Source organism: Benincasa hispida, chromosome 2 (assembly GCF_027475165.1).
Source record: "Benincasa hispida cultivar pf3 chromosome 2, pf3_genome.v1.1, whole genome shotgun sequence".
NCBI lineage: Eukaryota > Viridiplantae > Streptophyta > Magnoliopsida > Cucurbitales > Cucurbitaceae > Benincasa > Benincasa hispida.
This window is the reverse complement of record NC_143479.1, coordinates 7910082-7921723: the sequence shown is the minus strand read 5'-3', so window position 1 is coordinate 7921723 and position 11642 is coordinate 7910082.

Here is an 11642-nt window from a genome sequence, read left to right as displayed (position 1 = left end):
AACGATCGTTTAGATAATAGCGTGCGATTGTGTAATCAGTATGCGATCGCTTAGCAATATCGTATATGTAAGCGATCGTGCAGTCATTATCGTATATGCACTGATTTTAAACTATGACGCTATCTTTTCACAATGTCCTCGCACGCCGAGATCAACACATCGCCTACTATTTATAATGCACTAATCCGTTATTTAGAACAGAAGAAGCGCCTTCCCATTTCCTTTAACCGTCCAATGAATGTGATCTTATCATATTCATAACATATAAATTAATATCATATATTAATTATAATATTTTTCTCTACTAGATATAATCATATTTATATCTAATTTCCTCCAAATTAATGTATCTCATACATAGAGTTAATTATACCATATTTAATTAACTCATTCAATTATATCATATATAATCGAAGCCCCTCTTATCAATCTGAACATTTCAAACTGATCCAAAAACTTATTCTTAACTTGTATCCAAGCTACCAAGGGGACCTTATGAACCTATGACTCGAAGCTCCAACGGTGCGTGAACAGCTGACTAAACTCTTTAGTCACGATATCCACAATCCGTTAACTGCCAGGCATTCCATTAAAGACCGATAATTGAACTCTTCTTACCATAGGTATATTTCTATGTCTATTGGATATAACTAATCACCAGTACGATGACCCTTCATAGATGCTTGTAATTACAGCAGACCAATTTACCGTTTTGCCCCTATAATTACATCTTCCTCCTTAGTACCACTGATCCCTCTAATGAACAATACAACATAGTCCTACTATGTGTGAACACCTCTCGGGCCATTAGAAGGCGCGTAGCGCCACATCGTTCAAGCCCCGGGATTAGCCCTGAAGAGAGTAATCTATCTACTTACCCTTACTTTAGGGAAGGAGTGAACTCCATCTTGTGAAGCTGAGTTCCCAGCTCCCAAATTAGACGAATCCCCAAAATGGTTGGTTTGAGTCGGCGTTCTGGCCACTCGTACCCATGCAAATCAAAGGACCGCCCTCAATGGCAGGAGTTCCCAACTCACTCAGGATTGAGGTCATGTTACCTATGGTCATCCTAGTGAAGTGAAGTCTCAGTCATGAACGGTGTTATATGACGATACGTTAACACTTCGTGGTCAGGTCTTATACAAACTCTTTGTATAGGATGCCCCCGCTCGCATGTCCTCTACAAAAATGATCAGGATCAGACCATCTGTGACAAGTCACAACACTTGTGACCATTCCACAAAGCGGGCCACATCCGTAGCATTACCAGGATAAGGTTTCCCTCCTATATCCATATACTATTGACCATTTTAGTTATCACTCAAGACATGATCCACTTATATGTCACCACATACATGCTTAAGTTACATATAGATAACCAGGGATATTAAGTTTATTGGTTTGTGGTAAAATAAAAAACATCTAAATGTGCAAAGTCAAGTAGTGAAGTAAACATCATTTATATTATACATCACAAGTGTTCGTACAAAGTTGTTTACAAACTATTAGACACGAGACTTTAGGGCACAAACCCCAACAGTTATGACATGAAGAGTGAGGGCATCCTATGCAATGAGTTTGCATAAGATCAGAACCAAGAAATAAGTCACTCTTCCTTTATAACGTTGTTTACTGTATAAGGCTGACTATTTCACCTAGATGACCTAGGTAACTCGATCTTAATCCTGAGCTAACTATGAACTTCTATTTATTCGGGATTGCTCTTAGATTTTCATAGTTAAGGGTTGGCTCAACAGCGCCGGCTCAATAAGACTCCCATTTCAGGGGTAAGACCGAATAGATAACTGGGGACATAGGGTGCAAGACGAAGTTCATGCCTACCCGATTTAGGATAGGAGAAAGGTTGTTCTCTCAAGTACTGAATCTAGGTCTTGAACAAGGTGCCACACCCTCTCACTGGGCTAAGAGAGTTTGGTTTAGTAATTGGATCACAAACCAGTTGTTCATTAGAGCATCAGTAGGGACTTGATGAATAATATGTAATCTCGGGGATAAAACAGATATTTGACCCAACTGTTATTACTAACAACTTGTGAAGGGTCAACTTGCTGATTATGGTTAAATCATGTGGACATAATATATCTACAGTGAGGGGAGTGCAACTATGGCTTTAGAGGAGTGACCCATTAGTTAAAAAATGGAGATTAATTTGGTCTAATGAGTAGCCAATTAATCTCGGATCGTTGGAGCCCATGATTTGTAGGTCCGTGAGATCCCCTACTAGCTCGTAACAAACCAGCTCTAGAATAGTGTGTTAAGTTAATTTTAATCGTTCATGGGTTTAACTGAAACTCAAGTCATCATACCAGATGATGGTTTAGAGGATCCATTGTCTTTTAATCAAGTAATGAATGATGTTGATAAAGACTAATGGATTAAAGTCATGGACCTTGAAATGGAATCTATGTATTTCAATTTAGTCTAGGATCTTGTAGATCAACCAGAAGGGGTAAAACCCATCGGTTGTATGTAGATCTACAAGAGAAAATGAGACCAAGCTGGTAAGGTACAGAACTACAAAGCTAGACTTGTGGCAAAAGGGTTTACCCAAAGAGAGGGAGTAGATTTTGAAGAAACCATCCTCTAGTTGCCATAATAAGGTCTATTAGAATACTCTTATCCATAGCTACATTTTATGATTATGAAATATGGCAAATGGATGTGAAAACAAATTTTCTAAATGGCTACCTTGAAGAGAATATCTATATGTCTCAACCAGAAGGTTTCATACAACAAGGTCAAGAGCAAAAGGTTTGCAAGCTTAATCGATCCATTCATGGATTAAAACAAGCTTTTAGATCCCGGAATATGAGATTTGACACTGCGATCAAATCTTATGGCTTTGAACAAAATGTTGACGAACCTTGTGTATACGAGAAAATCGTCAACAAAACTGTCGCTTTTCTAGTGTTGTATGTTGATGATATTCTACTCCTTGGGAATGAGGTAGAATATCTAGCTGACGTTAAGAGATGGCTGGCTTCACAATTCCAAATGAAAGATTTGGAGAAGCATAGTATGTTCTTGAAATTTAAATAATTCGGAATCATAAGAATAGAACATTGGCATTATCTCAAACATGTTATATAGACAAGATATTGTCTAGGTATAAAATATAAAATTCCAAGAAAGGGTCTTTACCTTTCAGGCATGGAATTCACTTGTCTAAGGAACAAAGTCCCAAGACACCTCAAGAGGTTGAGGAGATGAATCGAATTCCATATGCATCTGCAATTGGGAGTTTGATGTATGCAATGTTGTGTACTCGTCACGATATATGCTATGTCGTAGGAATTGTCAGCCAATTTCAGTCCAATCCTGGTCATGACCATTGGACTGCTGTTAAAAACATTCTCAAGTATCTTCAAGAATGAGAGATTATATGCTCGTGTATGGTCCTAAGGATCTGATCCTTACTGGATACATTGATTCTGACTTTCAGACCGATATTGATTCAAGAAAATTAACTTCGGGGTCAGTATTCACTCTTAACGGAGGAGCAATTATGTGGAGAAGCATCAAGCAGAGTTATATTACGGACTCCACAATGGAAGCTGAGTATGTAGCTGCAAGCGAAGCAACAAAAGAAGCAGTATGGCTCAGAAAGTTCCTGACAAATCTAGAAGTAGTTCCTAACATGCACGTGCCTGGCACTCTATATTGTGACAACAGTGGAGCAGTTGCAAATTCAAAGGAACCACAAAGCCATACAAGGGGAAATCATATCGAATGAAAATACCATCTCATCAGGGAGATTGTATATATAGGAGATGTTATTGTCACTTAGATTGCTTCCCAAGACAACTTAGCTGATCCATTTACGAAGGCCCTCTCGGCTAAAGTGTTCGAGGGTCACCTAGTAGGACTAGGTTTACGAGTTTTGTATCACTAGGGCAAGTGAGAGAATTTATGGGTATTATAATGCCTTAGTTTATTATATTTGTATTTATGTGTATTTTAATGCCCTAGTTTATTGTATTTGTACATTTTATTCTCTCCATGTAAACTCAACATTGTATATATTTGTATATATTGATCCACTGGAGTTTTAGTCCAAGTGGGAGTATTGTTGGGTTTTATATCCTAAAACTTGCAGTTTGTAAAATGATAAACATTTTCTATAATCAATATACTTGTTATTGATTTCATAAATTGTATGAAAGTCTAAATTCAATAAACTAAGACCCATGACTATTGTATGAGTACTTGAACTTTATATGGAGACATAAGATTGTATCAGGTTAGAGTAAATAGTCAAAATGATCTATGGTACATGAATAAGGTTGGGTACCTTATTCTGGTAACACCATTGGATGCGGCCTACTCTGTAGTTGTTACAAAGAGTTGTAAAGTGCTACATATGATGTGATCCAAATTTGTACATGGTATGACATGAGGAGTGGTAGCATCCCATGCAATGAGTTTTCATAAGATCAGGACCAAGAAATAAGTCACTCTTACTTTATAATGCTGCTTACTGTATAAGACTGACTATTTCACCTAGATGACCTAGGTAATTCGATCTTAATCCTGAGCTAACTACGAACTCCTGTTTATTCGAGATTGTCCTTAGATTTTCATAGTTGAGGGTTGGCTCAATAGCGCCGGCTCAATAAGACTCCCATTTCAGGGGTAAGACCGCGTACATAGCTGGGGACATAGGGTGCAAGATGGAGTTCACGCCTACCCGATTTAGGGATAGGAGAAAGGTTATTCTCTCAAGTATTGAATCCAAGTCTTGAACAAGGAGCCCCACCCACTCACTGGGCTTAAAGAGTTTGGTTTAGTGATTGGATCACAAATTAGTTGTTCATTAGAGGATCAATAGGGACTTGAGGAATAAGACATAATCTCGGGGGTAAAATAGATATTTGACCTAGCCGTTATTACGAACAACTTGTGAAGAGTCGACATGCTGATTATGATTGTTAGATCATGTGGACATAATATATCGACAGTGAGGGGAGTGCAACTATGGGCTTTAGTGGAGTGACCCATTAGTTAAAGAATGGAGATTAATTTGGTGTAATGAGTTTAGCCAATTAATCTCGAATCGTTGGAGCCTATGATCTGTAGGTCCTTGAGGTCCCCCTACTGACTTATAACAGACTAGCTCTAGAATAGCGTGATAAGTTAATTTGAATTGTTCAAATTAGGATTAAGGGAGTTAGTAATTATATGAGATATAGTTACATGTTTAATTTTCGAATTAAACGGAATAGGAGAATTTATATATTTAAATATGATTTAAATATATAAAGATGGATATGTGTTAAAATTAATTTATGAAATTAATTAAATTTTTCATTCTTCAAATCAAAATAGACTTTATAAAATAAATTTTTTATTTTTTAGATAAAATTGAAAAGGAAAAGACAAAACACACAACATGGAAAAAGAAGTTTCTCCATTATCCATCTTTGAAGTAGCTCACACAAAATGCATTTTCCTTACCTTGTCTTCTCCAAGCATGAGCTACAACTCATGCAAGTCTCTCCTTTGCATGTTGATCTGCAATATAATGAAGAGATTGGAGTGAAAATTGGGCATGCAATCTATAGAGAATTTGAGAGAAAATTCAGGTTGAAGAAAGAGTTCTTCAACAAGATTACTGCAATGAGCATTTCTCCTTTATCCCTTGATTCAAGCTTGTTTTGAGTCTCACAATTCAATCTAGAGCACCAAGAGAATAGTGGGGAAGATCTTGAGGTGGTCTGCAATAAGATTTGGAGAAGATAGCAGCTGGAGAAGGAGCTTTGAAGAAGTTCTACAAGAGGTATGTCTTGAAACTCACTTGTTTTTCTGCAAGAGCATACTTAATATTTTGCCAAAATTAGTGACTTTGGATGCTTAGATGATCCTTATGCTTTCGCTGTTACTGATACAATCCTACATTCTATACCCTATAATACTCTTACTTTCCCTAGACAAGAGGACTCATATCCCATAGACCCAAACTCTCTAGGTGACTCTCATTAAGTTTAGCTGTAAGGGTCTTTGTAAATTGATCAACAACATTATGCTCCGAAGCAATCTTCATGATGATCACGTCTCCTCTGAAGGAAATCGAACACAGGATTTCTATGAGAAGCGAAAAATAGATCATTCCAAATTACAATCATGAATGAACATTATAAATTACAGTCGTATACTCAAACAAATGGTTATGCAATCCTTAAAGAAATTACAGCATGATAACTAAAAATGAACAAGGAAAATGCTACGAACATTTGTAGACTCGTCTCCACGCTTCTTGCTCACGAACGCTCGAACACAACAATCTCAAATGCTCGAACAACAAGACCGCAACATTGCACGAACACTTTGCGCTCGAACTCAGCAATCGTCTGGGTCACAAAGTCCCCAACAGCACGAACGGCCTCCACAGAACCTTGACGGTGTCGAGTTGAGTATGACACCACCAAGAAGGTTACCTTGGTATTCTCGGTGTGAGAATTCAGAGGGTGGGCTCTGTGTAAACTTGGAATGAGGCAGACGAAGGAGGAGATAACAATCCTGTACACGATTGAGCAAGTGGGAGAAGGCTGAAACCTATCGTATAGGTCAATGCCCAATCGTTTAGCAAAAGTTAAGCGATCGTTTAGCTCATCGCTTAGTACAGTGTCTATCGCTTACAAAACACTACATGACCGTCTAGCTCGATTAAGCTATCGCTTTGTAAATCTTTATTTACTTGATAGCTTCCGTGAGATGTTTTCCGAGAGAAAATCTCTAAATTACTTTTGAAAAACTTACTAAAATTAGGAAAATAATTTTCCTTTTATCTCACGATTACCATGAACCACCAATAACCTTCCACTCAATTAGTTATTAGAGAAAAAGATTTAATTATCCAATAATTAATATTATTATAAATATAAATGATAACCAACTTATCATACTATATTTATAACCTATAGTTTTAATATTTCATCTCATGAAACATATAAACCATAGCTTTTTTTTCTATTCCATGGTGCTTAATGTAAATCTCATTTACATTAATCCTCCACTAGATGTATCTCATACACCATACCGACCATATCATATATAATCGAATTACTTCTTGTCAATTTGAACATTTTAAATCAACACCAAGAACTGATCCTCAACTGAATCCATTGAGCTACCAAAAAGACCTTATGGACCTGTAGCTCGAAGCTCCAACGGTACATGAATAACTAGCTAAACTCTTTAGTCACTGGATCCACCATCCGTTAACTGCTAGACACTCCATTAAAGACCGATAACTGAACTCTCCTTACACAGATATATTATATGTCCATCTTAACCAATCATTAGTATGACAACCCTTCATAGATCGCTTATAAGTACAACTGGGCCAATAACTGTTATGTCCATGTAGTTACATCTAACTTCTTAAGTACCACTGATCCCTTTAATGAACATAAGCCATAGTCCTACTATGATTGAGTTCTCTCTTCCAAAGAGAAGCTGTGGCTACTATGTTCAAGCCCCAGAATCAGCCCTTTAGGGAGCAATCTCTCTACTTATCCTTGCTTCGGGAATAGGGTGAGTTCCATCTTGTGGATTGAGTTCCCAGCTCCCAGATCAAACAAGTCCCCAAAAAGGTAGGCATGTTGAGTTGACAATCTGGCCACTCTTACCCATACTAATCAAAGGACTGCCCTCAAAGGAAGGAGTTCCCAAAACACTCAGGATTGAGGCCATGTCACCTATGGTCGTTTAGGTGACATGTAAGTCTCTAGTATCAACAGCACTATATACAGAGTCTAGTCATCTCGTGGTTCGGGTCTTATACAAACTCTTTGTATAGGACACCCCCGCTTGCATGTCTCCACATGAATGGTCAGGATTTACCATCTGTAGTAGTTTACAACACTTGCAAACCTCTACAAAGCAGACCGTATCCGTAGTGTTACCAAGATCAGGTATCCTACCTTAATCCTTATACTACAGACCTATTTAGGTTATCAATTAAGGCATGATCCACTTGTATATCACATATACATGCTTAAGTTCACATAAGATAATCAAGGAGCTTTGTTCATTGGATATGAGTAAATGCCAGAATTAAATAAAAATTATTTTATTCATCAAATAATGTGTATCTTTACAAAACAACGAGACTTCAGGAGAATTAGGACACCAATCCCAACATTCTCGTTGCACAATCTCCCGTATGAGATGATATTTACACCTGATATGTTTTCCTCTCTTGTGGTTCCGAGGTTCCTTGGAGTTTTCCACAGCACCAACATTATCACAGTATGAGGTGATCGACATTGACATATTTAGAACCACTTCTAAGTCTGTCAAAAACTTCCTGAGCCAGACAGCTTCTTTTGCAGCTTCACAAGCAGTTACATACTTTGTTTCCATGGTAGAGTTAGCAATATAACCTTCATTGATGCTATGTCATACTATAGTCCCTTCGTTAAGAGTGAACATTGATTTTGACGTGGATTTCCTAAAATCATTAATAGTCTGAAAATTAAGAGTCAATATATCCCATAAGGATCAAATCCTTAGCACCATACACAAGCATATAGTTTCTCATTCTCCTAAGATACTTAAAATATTTTCAATTGCCACCCAATGATCAAATCTTGGATTGGATTGATATCTACTAATTATTCCCACTGCATAGAAAATATCTGACCTAGTACACAACATGGCATATGTGAGGATACCTACTGTAGATGCATAGGGAATCTATCTCATCTTCTCAACCTCTTGAGGTGTCTTAGGACACTGGTCCGTAGATAAGATGATTCCATGTTTAAAAGGTAATAAACTCTTCTTGAAATTCTGTATCGAATATCTGACAAGCATTTTATCGATGTATGATGCCTGAGATGAGGCTAGAATTTTGTTCTTACAATCTCTAGTGATTTGGTTCTCTAGAACAAACTGTATTTCACCCAAATCTTTTATTTGGAATTGAACAGTTAACCATTTCTTAACCTCAGTCAATAATCGTACATCATTCCGAATGAGTAGGATATCATCCACATACGATACTAAGAAAGCTAATGAACTGTTGATGATTTTCTTGTATACACAAAGTTCGTCAATATTCTGGTCAAAGTCATAAGATTTGATTGCAGTACTAAATATTATATTTCAAGATCGAGATGCTTGCATCAATCCATAGATAGACCGGTTAAGCTTGCAAACCTTTTACTCTTGACCCTGGGCAATGAATCCCTCTAATTGTTTCATGTAGACATTCACATCAAGATTACCATGACAAAAGGTAGTCTTTATGTCAATTTTCCATATTTCATAGTCATAATAAATGACAATAAACAAAAGAATACGGATAGACTTTAACATGACAATAGGTGAGAAAGTTTCATCATAATCCACTCCTTCAACCTGGGTATAACCTTTTGCCACTAGTCTAGCCTTAAAGTTTGGCACCTTTCCATCTACTCCTCTTTTCCTCTTATAGATCCATTTATAACCTATAAGTTTTACCCTAGACTTGATTGAAGTACATGGACTCTATCTCAAGATTCATGGCTTTAATCCATTCATCTTTATCCATAGCACCTTTACCTAGTTATAGGTCAATGGATCATTGACGTCATCATCTGGCATGATGGCTTGAGTTTCTGTAATACCCAAATAGCAGGTAGATTAGGTAACAACATTCCCACTACTTCAAGACTCGTCAACTCTTGAGAAGGATGTGTTTGACTAGACGAAGCAACATCAACACTACTCGTTGAAGTGCTAGGTTCTTCAACAACTTTTGTTGAAGTTTTGAGTAGTTTCATTGGAAAACTCATTCAATACGATTTTGCTTCTTAGTTTATGCTCCTTAATGTTGTCTTCCTCTAAGAAAGTAGCATTTGTCGATACAAATATTTTATTCTCTCTTGGATCATAAAAGAGATCACCTCTTGTTTTTTTGAATAGCCTACAAATAAGAATAACTTCAAACGTGGTTCCAATTTCTTTGGGCTAGCCACTAGTTCATGGATTAGACACCCATGTCGCCACATGCCTCAGACGTCATGGAGTGGCCGACATCCTTAAAAATAGTTAATTTTAAAAAAATAAAATGGAGTCGTTACCAATCTTTTTTATGATGTGATTGGACACCAAAATAAAATGAGTAAATTTTAATTAAAAAAATGGTCTGTAAAAACTAGATTTGAGTTCAGGTTGTTTGTGTATGGGGAAGTTGTTAGCACCCCAAAACACCTTTTAGAAAACGACGGCCAAATTAAATTTGAAATCTTGAATTTCTTTATTCCTTAAATAAATTGGTTTGAGAACCAAAAGTTTAGAAACAAATGTCTTATCATGTCCCTCATTCTTTCCAATATTTTTTGAAGTAATGATCCCTAAGATATATGGAATAAACTTCCATCAATTAGGCTACGGTGGAATTGAGGAATAATTTCTCACCTCAAGAATATGAGAAAATATTACCATTTCTTAAAATCCGTCACAAGAATAGCCTTTAATAAGGAATTTTTGTTTTTGAAATATTAAATAAATTCATTTTTTCTTAGGATCATATCTCGAACTCTCAAAGCTATGATTCCTCACCTCAAAAATTTTAGAAAATCGGACTCCCAAATTTTCTTGATCCCGTCGTAGGATTTTATTTTTATTTTTTTTATAAAGAAATAACCATAAAAACAATTTATTAGAAAAGTGGTCAGAAATTTTTTTGAAATAATATATTATTTTTATTTTATGTTTAAACACACAAAAAGTCTAATTTAAGGTAAATTTTTAAATGACTTAAAAGAAAAGTTTATGAAAAGATTTAAAAGAATTGGAAATATTTTAATTGAAAATCAAATAATAATTAATGTGAACATTATGTAAGCAAAACATAATTTAAGAAATTAAAATTATGAACTAAATAAATATAAAAAAACATATTAAAAAATTTATGAAAATATATTGGATATCGATATCAGACTCCCAAATAATTGATTCCCCACCTCAAGAACTTTAGGAAATCGGATTATCAAATTTCATAGATTCTGTCGTAAGAATTTCTTAGAATGTAAATGAGCATTAATAATATTAGTATAATGACATTTATAACATAACATGAAAAATATTGAAATAATAATACAATAAAATATTGGAAAATAAAAGGACTAAATGCACTATGTAAAATAAAATGAATAAATATTAATATAAATAGAGTACATAAATAGAGACATGAAAAAAACTATATCTAAAAAAAGGAAAGAAAAAAAATGGAAAATAGTGGATGGTGAAGTGGGCAGTGGGTTCTGCCACTGCCATTGAAAAAAAGAAATGTTAAAAATTAAAAATTGATGGGATAAGTGGCAACCCCTGATCATGGTTAAATTAAGTGGATAAAAATATATCTACAGTGAAGAAAGTGCAACTACTGGGCGTTAGAGGAGCATCGAGCATCTCGATAGTTAACGAATGTTGGTTAATTCAGTTAAAAAAGTTTAGTAGGTTAATCTCAGATTGTTGGAGCTCATGATCTATAATTTCATTAGTTTCCTCTACTAGCTCATAAATGGACTAAACCTTAGATTAATGTATTAAGAGAATTTGAAATATTCAAATTCGATTCAGGGAATTATTAACTATATACGATATAATTAAATGTTTAATTATAAAATTAA